This window comes from Canis lupus, chromosome 13 (assembly GCF_011100685.1).
Source record: "Canis lupus familiaris isolate Mischka breed German Shepherd chromosome 13, alternate assembly UU_Cfam_GSD_1.0, whole genome shotgun sequence".
Lineage (NCBI taxonomy): Eukaryota > Metazoa > Chordata > Mammalia > Carnivora > Canidae > Canis > Canis lupus.
The window spans coordinates 42,766,222-42,781,515 of NC_049234.1; the positions used below are offsets into that span (position 1 = coordinate 42,766,222).

A 15,294-nucleotide genomic window follows, 5' to 3' on the forward strand; every position below is an offset into this window, starting at 1 on the left:
TCAAATACTCATTTCTTCTCTGTTTCTATATTCACACTTTACCTATTAAATTACTCTGAAATTTGTCAGAAAAGTATACAAAGGAATGCCAAAACTGTAAAGGTGATTATTCAAAAAATAAATCATTAAAACTATGTCATTAATTTTAAGATGCACCATATTTTTAATGTTCGATAAAGAAAGAAAAAGATGCTGTCAATAACAACACATTTATATGTTAGAATGCTTATGTAGGGGCAGCCCAGGTGGCTCAGCGGTTTAGCACCGCCTTGGGCCCAGGGCATGATCCCAGAGTCCCAGGATCGAGTCCTGTGTCGGGCTCCCTGCATGGAGCCTGCTTCTCCCTCTGCCTGTGTCTCTGCCTCTCTCTCTCTCTCTCTCTCTCTCTTTCTCTCTCCCCCTGTGTCTCTCATGAATAAATAAATATTTTTTTAAACAAGAGTGTTTATATGTATTAAGAATTATTGAGGTGTACCTATTGTATCATATCTTCTACAACCATCGAAAGAAAAATGTAGGAAACAAATGTTTGCCTTAAAATGTTTTGACAAAGTCCTAATCTCTCAGATAACTCTTTAAATTGAATACTTCAAAGCCCCTCTCCTCTTTTTCCCCCCTTATAGTAGCATAGTATGAACCAGCTTAAGGATTGGTGCTATAGCATTTTCTCCAGTATTTCCTTCCAGACTTCTGACAGCCATCTACAAGTTTTGATGTTGGTACTTACTTACTTGGTATGTGATAAATGGTCCTTTTTATTTATCTCAGTTACAAAACATGATGCAGCTTAATCTACTTTCAAGTCTCTTCCTTTTTGTGGTCCCCTAAACCACTTACTGTTATTCAGCAAGTAAATATGGAATCATTTTAATTGTTCCAACAGCAGATATTTGCTTCACTGCTATCAAATGTATGCCTTCACCGTTCCCATATTAATTTCCAAAGTAACTTTACATCTCAGTCAATCATACTATTTTTGTAGATATTTTAAAAGATAACTAAGTATAAATACGTGGTACCAAAAAATATGTGGACCAATAATGTGTTTTTCCTCTAATATGAAATTATATGACAAAGGTTATGCATGAAAAAGCAGGGGCAGCTTTGTCATGACTTCCAGTTGACTGTAACTCAAGATGCCATCAGTGAAGAGACACATTTCAATTCCAGAAATGTCTAAATGATGTAAGTCTTAAGAGTGATGAAATATTTATGTTCTTCAATCTAATACAGGGAAAATAAAAATAAGAAACCTATGATTTTAAGAAAATTCAGAAAGCAAAACAGGAACAAAGTAAAATCATAAAAAACAGAAAACAGAAACTAAATTCAAAATTATTAGTCATGTCACTAATTGGGAAATAGGGAAATCCAACTATTAGAAGAGACTATGAGATTATATTTAAAAATAAAACAAACAAAATAAAATAAAATAGGGGATCTCTGGGTGGCGCAGTGGTTTGGCGCCTGCCTTTGGCCCAGGACGCGATCCTGGAGACCTGGGATCGAATCCCACATCGGGCTCCCGGTGCATGGAGCCTGCTTCTCCCTCTGCCTGTGTCTCTGCCTCTCTCTCTCTCTCTCTCTCTCTGTGTGACTATCATAAATAAATAAATAATTAATTAAAAAAAATAAAATAGAACTCAATATGAGCCAAAATGACAGAAGATGAAAAACTAAGAAGATAGAGGATAAGAAATAGAGAAAATTGCTGTAATAATGCTATACAACTAAAATAGATTTCCAGTTAGAAAGTATTTAAAGGTACAAAAACATATATTATTTTCTTAGGAAGTTAATATTCCACAAGTGTTATTAGTAGGAAATAAGACAGGAACACTCAAATAAGCCCTGGAACACTCAAAAGAAACAACAACCATACTATTGAAATCAGCAATGATTTCAACAAGATAAATAAGAAGACCAATTATAAGGTGGAAATCAAACATCAACATAGTTTCTCTAAGCAATATCCACATGGAAAAGAGAAATAGAGGAACCAGATTCTATTAACCTAACAGCCAAAATAATTGAGTACCTATGATTAAATCTAACTAGAACTGTCTAAAACCTTTATGCAGTATCTACCACAAGATGTTGCAGGTAAACCAAGTGGAGGAGATAGTTTTGTTTAACAAAGACCCAACCAATTTGATCTAATGTTGGTGACTTTTATTATGAGATGAAATATTTGATCAAATTAGGGTAATCTACAGCCTTGAATCCAGGCCATTTACAGACCAATGCTGTGTAAATAGTGAAAATTATAGGAAAAAATATTGGAGCATCTTTGTTATTTCTTGTCTCTTCCAACAAAAAAGGAATGGCTGGTCTGAAAGCAGATCACACACGATATGGCTTTAGTAATCAAAAGTACTCTGTCTTTAGCAATCTAAATCGAGTAAGAGTCCCATAATTTTGAATTTAAAGTCTCAAAATCCAATTTATTCTGTAACTTGAGCTGAAGCTAATATTAGAGGATCAACCTTATCAGGAGTTCAGATAAGACACAAGGCTTTTTTTTTTTTTTTTTTTTTTTTGTCAAAGTAAAAGAACTTTAAGTAGAAAAATCCATTTAAGAATCCAGTGTTTTTTTTTTGTTTTGTTTTGTTTTGTTTTTTAATCTTTTTATGTTAGGTGTTCTGGGCACATAACTTGTTTTACTTTTGAGGTTGCTAAAGACAGATTCTGAACCTAAAGTTTGATGAATAACTCAAAAGTATTTAGGCAAAAGTTTTTCATGCAATGGATATATGTGAGAAAAGTGCACGTTTGAAGGTTGGGAATACAAAGGGTAGATTGTGGCAGGCACTAAGATGGTTGACCCAATCCAGCCTATTCCCAGCCTCTTTTACTCCTTGCAAATCTCAGTTATTAAGGATGGGAAAGCTAAGCATTTGCTCTGTGACAGTTAGGGGTAGCCACATAGTATAATTCTTGTCAAGGGACTGAGGGATGAATTTTGTGAGAAAAGCATTGCTTTTTTAAAATTAAAAAATTAATAATAAAACAAAAAGATAGCAATAGCAGTAGTAGTTCTCATGGTTTTCCCAGACATTATTTTTGAACTCCATTGCAAAGTCTGATGCTGCAACAGTCATCCACACAAGTCAATAATCTTAGGGCAAGGCCAGGAGAATTATAAAGCTGATAGCTCCAACATTTTAAATCCTGCAGATTCCATGTTATACAAAAAACATTTTTCTTTTTTTATTTCAAAAAATATTTTTCAAACCAATCTAATTCAGTCCTCTTCCTATGCATTTCCCCCAAATCCCCTCCAAGGAATTTCAAGTTGCTTGCCCCGAAATTATTTTCCTCTACCTTCACGCTAAGCATTTATGCCCAAACCTGTCTCATATTCTAGTGTTATCAAGGTCCTTAGCATTTACATGGCATTGTACACTTATATGTGTGTATATATCTAATCTAAAAATCTATCTCTACACAATCTTAAACTTAGAGAAATGAAATTTACTTAACCATAGTTAGGTAGCAGAGCCTATTCCTCTATTGCCATAAATGGCACCATCATTTCACCGCAGTGCCACACAAATGAACTTCATTTGAAACTCTGTATTTTTGTCTCCCTACACATCCAACCTTAATTTCTATCTATTCTAACTCCAAAATATATCTCATGTGCATTCAGTTATCTCTTTCTCCATTATCCCCATACTCATTCAAATGTCATTTCTCACAATGAATGCTTCTGCAAAGGGGCTTTTTCTTTGCCTTTAACTTTGTCCTCTTCTAATCCATTGTCCTTCCAGCAGCCAGAAAAATCTTATGAAATTCCAATGTGACTGTGTCAATCCTATGTATAAAACACTTCAACCATTCTCTATTGCTTTTATAGTAATGTTACAATAAGATTTCCAAGACGGGCTGACTCATTCTTACTTCTCCTCTCTCTCTCTCTCTCTCTCTGTTTTTTTTTTTTTTTTTTTTTTTGCCTCTCCCTAACTCTCCAATCCATGGCCATGTTAGTCTTCTTTCAGGTTCCATGTCATCTTCCACTTCTGTGTTCATTTTAGATTGGGTGCTTTGGAAACAGACAGTGAGAAGGAGAGTTGCATGCCAGTGATTTACTGGGGAGTGTTCTAGGAGGATACACCTGTAAGGAAGGGAGGCCAGCGGAAGTTGGGAGAAGAGAAAAGCTAACCAACAATGTGATGGCAACTGAGGTCTCAGCCAATCATATGAAAATCTCGAGCTAGGATGTCTCTTTGGATTCCCCCAAACTATAGCAAGGAGGCTAGATGTTGGCATCGCCACATCAACTCATAATGAGCAGCTCCTTGAGAGAGAGCATGACCTTAGGCAAGGTGGATTTGTGCAGCTGATGGGAATTCCCAGGGAAGGATACAGCTTTGAGACTTCAGTGGTAGATATTTCTAGCGGGAGGGAGATAGATGTGTTAACTCTGAAGGAGGTGTCAGAGGGGAATGTGACAGTGTTTATTTCTATATATCTGTAGATCCTGTTTCCTTTAATTCCTCTCATCCCTCATAACTTTTCTTTTTTTAAAATCAGGCTAGCTAACTTCTATTCATCCTCAGGTCTCATATACTGTGCCATTTCTCACACTCTATCTTCACCGACCCCAATTCTTGGATTCCTTTTTACATGCTTCAATAATATAATGCAAAATCCCTCAACCATAGAACTTAGTGAACTGTGTGATGATTGTCTACTTATTAAAGCTCTGTGAGGCAGAAATCGTCTTTCTTACCTTAGTGTTCCTAGAGTCCAGAAGAATTCTTGACAATACTTGGTGCAAAATGAATACTTGTTTGCAAAGTGAATGAATTTCACACTTATTTTTTTTTCATGTTTTCATGGGTTGTAGGTATTTTTTTTAAAGATTTTATTTACATATGCATGAGAGACGCAGAGAGAGAGGTAGAGGCAGAGACATAGGCAGAGCGAGAAGCAGGCTCCTTGGGGAGCTCAGTGAGGGACTCCATCCCGGCATCCCAGGATCACGCCCTGAGTCGAAGGCAGGTGCTCATCACTAAACCACCTAGGCATCCCTGTAGGTATTTTTTTTACTTTAAATTCAATCTGTCAACATATAGTCCATCATTAGTTTCAGATGTAGTTTTCAATAATTAGTCAGTTGCATATAATACCCAGTGCTTATTACATCATGTGCCCTCCTTAATGCTCGTTACCCAGTTATCCCTCCCCCACCCACCTCCCCTTCAGCAACCCTCAGGTGTGTTTCCCAGAGTTAAGAGTCTCTCATGGTTTGTCTTCCTCTAGTGTGTATTTTGCTTGGATCATGGTTGATATGTTTTTTATAATATCTTTTTTTTAAGATTTTTATTTATTTATTCATGAGAGAACAGAAAGAGAGGCAGAGACACAGGCAGAGGGAGAAGCAGGCTCCCTGTGGGGAAACCAATGTGGGACTCGATTCCAGGACCCTGGGGTCATGCCCTGGGCCGAAGGCAGATGCTCAACCTCTGAGCCACCCAGACATCCCACGGTTGATATTTTTGAGTCTGTTCTCTCATTCATCCATTCTTCACTGGACAAAGTGATTAGAAGGAGGAATTCTCAACAAAGGAATTTCACACTTATTTTTATGTTTTACTAAGTTCTAGATCTTGCTGAGACAGAACTCTCCAGGATCAGAAAACTAAGTGAGAGAGAAAAAGAAGGTAGTAAAAATCATAACTGGGTGCTTTTCCAGAAGTTTTTCAGGTAATCTATTTCTAAATCTTATTTGTGAAGAAGTTTCAATTTTTTGTTTTGTACCGGACTCCTTGCCTCCTACCGGCAATATCTTAGACAATACACATTTTATTAACAGTATGTAGATTATTTTAACTATATGGATTTCATCATGTAATCTATTCAGCTGAGAAGTAAAATTAGTAAAGTCATGAAAGCAGTGTTTTACTTGCTTTTTTTCATGTTTCCATGACTATTAGCCAATTATATAAGTTACTGTTTCCTTACTTATATAGAAAAAATATAGGAAAGTACCTTTGGTGTCTGAGGCTCATGATGAAATTAAACTATGCCTATTCTTATAAAATCTAAGACATTCTTATTTGTACATAGAAAACACCATAGATATAGAAGGCAAGGTTAAAAATAACTTAGATAAAAGCAGCATAAGTAGAAATGGTACCCTCTACTTAGCATAGTAGTATACGTTCATTTTCTGTGAATTAGGACTAGATATGTGCAAATATAGCCAAAACTAGAGCAAATATTATGAAGCATACATGTTAACCTCCTAATAATTTCCTGAAGGGTTAACACCCTCTTTAACTTTGCCCACTCACATCAGTATGTCAGAGCACCTAGGCACTTGTTAACTGCTTTTTGCTTTGAATTTTAGGGATTAAAAATGCATTTAAAAGATAGTGATTTCCTGTTAATTACAGTTGTTTAAATATGTACACAATAATCAAAGTTCAAATGTCTTGCAGTCCCAATAATAGTAAACACATTCTATTTTAGAAGACTAATCCAACCAGGCAGTTTTTCAACCAATAATAAAATTGCAAGCAGTATACTTCCTAATAGATTTCCAGGTTTAAACCGAGTGCCTGGTCAAGCTCTCTACAGATGTTTTGTTTTCCAGCATAGCCTCAGAAAGCACCATATACAACTACAAGCCTACATTTACTTGTCCTCTTGGAACACTTCTTCTAAGAAGAAGATTCCAGAAAGATGAGTGACTCTTTTAAATGATTCTTCAATTCTTTACTTGTAAACATAATTTTCTTAATTCTTTAGACCCAATTCTAAAGTTGTTCAACAGAGAATCTATCAGAGTGCCTTAGTAATCTAGAATTTAATGCATATGAACTATCCAACATAAAAAATGATTTTACTTCTCTTACTTTGCCCTGAGGTAACCTGATGATAAAATTTTCACTTTCCTATTGTCCTTGAATAATAGCATTATTATCCATAACTATCTAGTCTGCTATTCAAAAGGACAGAGTATGAGTAATTTGGTAAGTCTATAAAGCATTATATTAATGGGGCATTATTCAAATGCAAAGTTGACATGACAGCATTAGTGAAATATAGAAATATTTCAAGGTTTTGTTAAATGTTGAAGATCATATTTTCTATAAGCTTATGTTCAGCAAAAACTAATCCCTGCTATTGTAGCATTAATTTCATCATTTTATGTAGTTAATATTGAAAATTACTTATGTCAAGTCTAGAAGTTGTATATATGTTTGTATTTGCGTGTAGACTACTTCGAAGCATATGTATATATATGGTCATGTATAGAAAAATCATGTAATTTATAGAAATCCTGTAGTAAGACAAAGCCTAATGATAGGAATTAGAATACAATAAAATCTCTATTTATGACATTTGGTTAACCAGATTTCTTTCTGAATTAGCATTTACTGACTCATATTACAATGTTTATTATTACAATCCTATCAATTGGCAGTGGCAATTATTCACTTCGTTTCCTTTAGCTAACATGAAATATCAAAATAATGTCTGAAACAAAGAAACACTATATTCAGAAGATATTTTATGTGTTTTTTAACATATTTTAATTCTTGAAAACTTGGACATCAATGTGTGATAGATATGAAAACTTGATTAACAAACCCATTCACGGAGGTTGTACACATCAGTTTATGACCACTTAGGATTATAAAGACTTTACTAATTTGTGAATGGACTCTTGATTTTAGTGATATTTATGCAGTAGGTTTTAATATCGCCATAAGTGTCTTCATTACAAGGAAAAGAAAAATTAGGCAGGTAAAAAATATGTCCTGCTAAACTCTTTATGTCTTAGGTATGCTATCAGTCATTTTTCTTGAAGCTGTCTAAAAGCTAATTTTTTATATGCCTTTGCCCCAAACCATGCGTTTAGCATTTAGTCTTATCTCATTCAATATTCAAATTAGCTCTTGGAAGCGAATCTGATTTTTCTGTTTATTTACAGAAAACAAAGGTTTAGAGAGTATATTTGATTTTCCTAACTTCACAAAGGCACTAGAGGTCAGAACCAAGAGTGGACTCAAAGTACATCTTATTTACAAATCTGTGATTTTCCACAGCTATGTTATACTGCTTAAGCTCATTAAATGAACAGTTCAATTCTATTCAACTCAATATCACCTAAAACTTTTATGTGTTTGCACATACCAAGTTAAAGAGAAGAGGCAATAGTATGTTTTAGGTGTATTATCTAATGAGTCCAAGCAAGTCACACTCAAAATTGATTTTTATTTTTTTTCTACCATTCCTCATGCCAGTTTCCCGTGATACATTAAAAGTTGAATAAATATAAATAATAAACACACCTTTTTGACTAGTGAGAACTACAGGATTTATAATAGAAAAAGGAAATAAAGTCTTCTAAAAAACCCATCAATCATAATATTTTATTATTCTGAATAATAATTGCTCTACATTAAATAAGACTGAGTTTGTCTTATATTAGATGCATCTCCTGATCTGCAAGTTATTTCTTTGTGTATCTATTCAGTTCTTATTTTATATTTTTCAAAATAGAATGAGTTAAAAAGTTACTTTTTTCAGATTTGATTTTTCATGAAACGGTTTATTCGCATATTGAGAGTGAAAAAACTTTTATTACAGTTATTAATAATAATATTATGAAATTTCTGCATATTATAAATTTTTATAATGCTTTGTTATGTCTTATGTTAAATATGTAAGTGTAGTATGGATTCTCTCCATTGGATTAAAATGTTTAATTTTTTAGAAAAGTACGGTAAGAAAAATCTATGGGGTTATAATTAAATTGAATTATGCATCTCAAAATTAGACCCACTATTTACACAACAGGTATATACTTTTTAGCCTTCCATGAGTTAGGCATATTTCTGAGGGAGTCAGATAATGAATAAAATTTTACATACATTGTAATTAAAATGTTGATGCCCTATGTAGAATTATAATGTGCTATGAGAAAGAATAGAGGTAGGACATGACTTGGTCAGGGGCATTTCTCCTTTAGAAAATGTTATTTTAGTTGAGTTTTGAATAATGACATGACTTCCTCAGGACAGAAGATTGTCAGCACTGGGGAGTGGTATTCACAGGCGCCAGGTCTATAGAAGGACCTTATTCCCACATGTGCCTATAATGTCTACCTCATACTGTAAACTTAACATCCTAGGTGCCTTGGGTCAGTCCTGTGACCTCAAGACCTAGGGCACCCATCAAGTTCACAGAGCAATGTGGAATTGAGAGTATTGTGGAGAGGAGCTGGCTGAAAAAAGTCTAATTGAAGTAGATTCAGGAGTGACTAATAAGAGAATTGGAGATAAAAAGATTACTCCTATCCTAGAGATAAATAAAACCATTGAGCACATAAAAACTTTGTAGGAAAACCATATTTTATTCATGTAGGAATAATCCATGTGGCCTATAATTTATACAAACACAGCTATTTTCTTATATAATTATATGCAGTGTTATAGAACACTTAGTATTACTTGTCTGAAGGAAAAACCATTTAAAACAATAAATAAATTTTAAAATATAATCATATACTCACTGATACTTGTCAGCTTAAAAACTTAACCAATGAAAGATTACTGTACTTTTTATTTTTTAAATAAAAAATAAGAGCTTCTAACTGGTGATATCAATAATCACAATTTAATAATTCTGTATACCAAGTGGCAGAGTTTTAAATAGTATTAATTAGTATTTACGTTAATTTTAAAATTCAACAAAAGGACAAATCTGCAAAGGATGTAAACAAACAATTCATAATGATATAAAATGGCAAAAAAAGAAAGTTCATCCTACTACAAAACTAGATAAGAGTAAATTATGAAAACAAAGAAATAACACTTTGTGTTATGTATTGGAAAGCATTGAAAATTGTATCCAATATTGACAAAATGCCAAAGAATTGGGCATTTACAGATAACTGCTAAAAGGATTCTAATGGATAGTGGTTAGCACTTAGAACATAGAATCTTACCACTAATCATATTTGAGCACGAAATTGCAATTTTAGTTTTAAATTCTAAAAACAATCCAATGTGCACACAAAAAACAAAAATAATTTCTAACCTAATAATATTATACAGTAGTAAGCATTTATCACCATTTTAAGTTTCTAATGATACAGAAAAAAATTACAATTCATTCTGTTTTGAAAAACAAAACATATTTGTTAAAAAAAATGCATAGAAGACCTGAAGTAATCATGTCAAGAATAAATAAAAAGAAATAAAAAAGAATAAAGAAAAAGTTATTTTTGTGGTAGGATCATAATTGTTTCATTTTTATTTTCTGTTAAATGTTTGGGAAAATATCAAATGTTTACCAATAAGATTTTTTCTTAATATACAAAGTAGGGGGTGGGGAAGGGCTGACTGGGTGAACAGGAACTGAGGGCGGTTGATGGGATGAGCGCTGGGTGTTATACTATAGGTTGGCAAATTGAATTTAAATAAAAAATTAAAAAAAAATAAAGTAGAGCAAAAACAAAGCTCTTCAGAGTAAAAAAGTAATTTGGATTATGATACAAATCTAGGCCTTGTTAACAGCTTCGATTCCTATATATATATATATATTTCTAAAAACTGCATTGTTCTATTCATTTGCATAATGTGCTTTTCACAAGTGGTGGAGAGGAAATAACCTATACTCTTCTCAGCCTGAATCTCTAAGCAGTAATAAAGCCACCGAGCAAGGAGACAGGACAGTGCTTTTCTTGACAACCTAGTTTGAAAGTTGAATAAGCTTCTACAAGGCACTTCGTGTCATGGGACCTTACCTGTCTGAACAGGAAGAGTGCATAATCATATGCACAGTGGGGCTAACCCCACTGATGTATTGCGTGTAATTCTATGCAAATACTTAAGGCATTATGCAAATATGAAAATCTGTTATCATCAGCTCTGAAAATATACTGAGCAAGTTATCTGGTATTTTTGTTGACACAGTTATCTGGTATTTTTGACACACTGTATACCATCTCAGCTGTTTTCAAACATTTCTTGAAGCTGAATCTTTGCTGGTGAGTTTTATTTGTCTTTATTCATTACCTACACGTACAAACTGTGCTATTATTATTTTTTTTTTTCTGTGCAAACAAGAACTTGAAACACGGGAAGAAAGGAAGTACGGTAGGCCAAATAAACCCAGAATCATGATCGCTATGGCAAAAGGGTTGTAATCGTTAAAGATTCTAGTAGGAAGGAGTGAGAAGAGCAGAGACATGGCAGGAGAAATGGTGATAGAGTCAAGTGTTTGGAATAACACAAGAAGAAGGTCACCAGTCCAGGAGTGCAAGGGGCTACCAGATGCTAAAACAGCCAAGGAACAGGATTCTTCCCTAGAGCCTACAGAAGGAGCCCATCCTGCCTTCACCTTGACTTTAACCCAGTGAAACTGTTTTAAGACTTCTGTCCTCTAGAACCATAAGGGAACATGGATTTGTTCTGTTTTTAGCCACCAAGTTTGTAGTCATTTATTACAACAGCCATAGGGTACTAATTCAGGAAAGAAGGGAAGGCGGGACAGAGGGAAGGAGGGAGGAAGGAAGAAAGAAAAAAAAAAGAACATTGTCACAGCAGCCTCCAATCTAAGAATGCAGTGGACAAACCAGCAAAGAACAATTCCATGAACTTTCTGGCCGCAGGGGTTGCGCTGTAAACATCAGCCTACCTTTAAAATCATTTTGTGTGCTATTTTAGGTTGTTTATACCTCTATAGGAAAAGAGATGGTCAAGCCCATTTTATGTTTTTTTAAAAAAAGTTCAAGCTCTTGCTTGATGAAGTGGTTTCTATGGAAACAGCCTTCAAAATCTAATATAAGGAAAAAAGAAAATATTTTCAGAGAACAAATTAAAATGAATTCCAGTAGACTTTAAAATGGTTTAAAATTCAAATGTCAATTTTAGCACATGGAAATTATTTAAATAAAATTTGTTCCATAGAGATTTTTACTTTATATTTATGCTCCCATAATGAAAAGCATAGTTTGTCACCAAAGCAATGTGTACTGTGTTTGTGGGTTATTTGGCCATGATATATATTTCATCTTTATTAGATTTTACTAGTTTTCATGAATACTAATGCTAGTTTTAGCTGTATTATCTCCTTTTCTTTTTCTCTCTTTTTTGCTATTAGTTGTCACTCAAAGTGGGTTTACTTTAGCAAGTTTGCTATGCAAGTCTATAAAAGCTTTATTAGCACAATGAACTGCACACTAAGGAGCAGAACTCTAGCATAAAAACCTCTTCTTTTTCTTAATTTGAAAATATTTGAAGAACTTTTTCTTAGTCTTTCCCTGAGAAATCCTCCTACCCCAAAACACTGTTCACTCCCAAAGTTTCTGTAATTCTGACATCATTAAGGCAAAGACTATTTTTGCACATATCCTTTTAAAGCAATAGATTTACTGGCATTATTGTGGAATTTTTGTGAATGTGGTGCAACATGGCAGTAGATGAAGAAAATGGTTCTTAGCTTCTAGGTAAAGATAAAATATCTGCACCCTAGTGCACTGATCCCATTAATTTGAATAACTTAATTAAAAGCTTGCTGAGCTCCTTATCTCTGATAACCTGTATGTAGTATTATTCAGTATCTTTTCTTTTTTAGAATGGGAAAGAAAGCTCTGGTCTAAAATCAGTCCAGAATAATTTTATCTTAATATTTTTCAGTAATTTATTTTTCTCAGTTGAATCCTTCACACAGGTATTAATGATAAGATTTCACAACCCTGAGATATATCTAGGGGGGTTCATTCTCTTCCTGTGCATAGATCATTATCATCATCATCATAGCTATCTTCTATCATGTTTAATTCTGTGTCAAACATTCTGCCTCAGGATTTACATGCATAACTTATCAACAGGGAAGTTTCTTTTTTTTTTAATCTGTATTTTACAATTGAAAAAAAAATAGAAGTTTAAGAGCATTTATCAGCATGTCCAAGATTATGTGGTAAGTAAGAAATTGCCTGTCTGATGAGAGGAAGTCTTCAGCTTCTGAGCCCTAGTTTCTATTGGGTCCTGGTATGCAGACAGAGGAAAAGGAGTGTAGGGCAGAGGGTTGCCCAAAGAGAGGCCATGCAGAAGGGCAAAGAGCAACACAGATGAAGAAGGAGCACTCCAGCACCATTCCTGGAAACAGTTAAGACAGTTTTCCAGAACACGGGGTTAGCAGCAGAGACTTACTGTGCAACCAAGTCTATTTCTTTTACTTCTGTTCTTAAACCTACAAGTATCCAACTGCTAGATTAATGAAAACAAATTTTAAAGCATTTCCTTATTTTTAGGCATGTTCTAGAACTCCTTAATATATTCACTAGCACTTCAGAAACAATGATTATTTGGGAAGAAAATCACATGGACTAAGTTTTGTAAAATGACTTGAAAAGAGATATCAAAGTCGTCTGTGTTATTTTGTAACTTCATGGTTGTAATAGCTGGTCTGTTGTTTGGGAAATATGATTTAGTTTTTCTTAAATGGATTATGTATATACCATGTCACTGAACTCACGTTTTTAACAAATATACTACAACTCTTATAGAAGTTTTTAATTTTTTAATTAAATAATTGACTTGAGCAGCCCATTTAGTTAGGTTTATTTACACTGTAATAATTATGCAAAGATGAAAGCAACGACATCAACACACACACACACACACACACACACACACACACAAATGCCTCTCTTACCTCAATTATAAAAGCTATGTTGGGAGAATCGTTGATATAACACCAAAATAAAGTTCAGCAATCCCCTTATTTTTCCAACACAAATGTAATGACTGTGATACATACAGGACGTCATACTCTGCAAGCGTGCTGAGATAGATAAATCATTGCATTGTCTCTAAAACATTACATCATAAACAGGATAGAACTTCCTGATAATCATCTAGGGCTGAAAGTGACAAAAGTCATAAGAAAAGTGTAAATAAACTCTGCAGCGGCCTCAAGAACCAGGCATATAAACCCCAAACTTCAATATAAGCAGAATTGAATATATCAAAATATACAAACCTTAAATTCAGGTTTCCTGATTGTCAAAACTGTTAACCTTATGATTAGATTCTAGGTTTTCCTGAGTTTGGAAAAAATATATAAGCTTCATTGTAGACTTCCCCACAAACAACCAAAAATCATGACCATTTTTTTTTTTTTAACCCTCCCAACAATGCAGCCCAAACTCTAGCAACCTGCTCCCAGAGGATCTGGGCAATGGGCCTGTTGTAAATGCAGGGAATCCAGCCTGGTAGGGATCTGTGTGGCCCTGAGGCTATTTTAACCCCACTGTTGAAGATCCATGGACACTGTGCCACCATTCCCAGTCCCTTGAAAGGAAAGCACTCTCTGCCCCCTTAAAAGGATTCATTCAGATAACCAGACACTCAATTAAACCCCTAAGCCAGTGAATAAGTGAGCTGCATCTTTAAAAGCCCAGTTCATTTCATGAAACCCACTAGATCTGATTTGAAATTAAAGGATTAGTCAGCTACTACCATGTTGCCACTTGTCAAAAATGCCCAAGAAATAACATTTTGGGGGCTTATAAACACTAATAAAATATAGTGTTTCTTAGAGACTGTACATTTTATCTTTCCTGAATTAAACCATAGTTAGACAAAAAGGCTCTCTGCTGTTGACCTAAGAAAGTCTGCTCTCCAAATATCTGGACCATTTTTTATTTTATTAAGAAAACTTGAGCCGGGAAACAAAGGATACATAAAGGATAAATCCTATCATTCAGTTTTATTTTTTTTTTTTTATAAAAGATAATGCTAACACCATTCATGATAAAATTCACTTAATTTTTAAATTATCCTTTTTGTTTTTAAGCATAATTACTACTGCTTTGTTAAAATAATCTTTTAATTATAGTTATAGGAAGTTGGGATTATGAAAATATAAATTGCATATAGTATAAGCACATATTAAAAGTACTTTATGTTGATTTTGAGTAAAGTAGATAAACAAAACAAGTCCTTACCAGCAGAAATGTGTTTCTAAAATACTGCATTTGCACATGCTCAGAATAATTTTGAATTCATTTTGATTAGAGAAAACTGCTTATTCTCAAGATGTTGTCAGACTTTAAAGATTTCCACTTTAGTGGTTTACTGTGACATCAATGCTACATTACATTTCATGCAAAAATCTGTTTCCTTAGCAACAGGAAGCAAACTGCTCATTTCAAGGAAACCAGTAGAAAAAAAAATTTTTTTTGTTTAATGTTGAATACTGTAGCTTGAGATGGTTAATTACACTGACAGAATATTGTGGTAAATTAAAACGATTTTAAATCCT

At 33.9% G+C, this 15,294-nt stretch overlaps 1 long non-coding RNA gene across 1 annotated transcript in view; it reads right to left on the reverse strand.

The window, feature by feature from the left end:
• LOC111098467 overlaps positions 1 to 15,087 on the reverse strand; it is an 88,234-nt gene extending 73,147 nt beyond the window's left edge. The window contains exon 1 of the long non-coding RNA XR_005368362.1: positions 14,978 to 15,087. This is a non-coding gene — a long non-coding RNA (uncharacterized LOC111098467). The remainder of the gene's footprint in view (positions 1 to 14,977) is intronic.
• Positions 15,088 to 15,294: the final 207 nt, after the last annotated feature.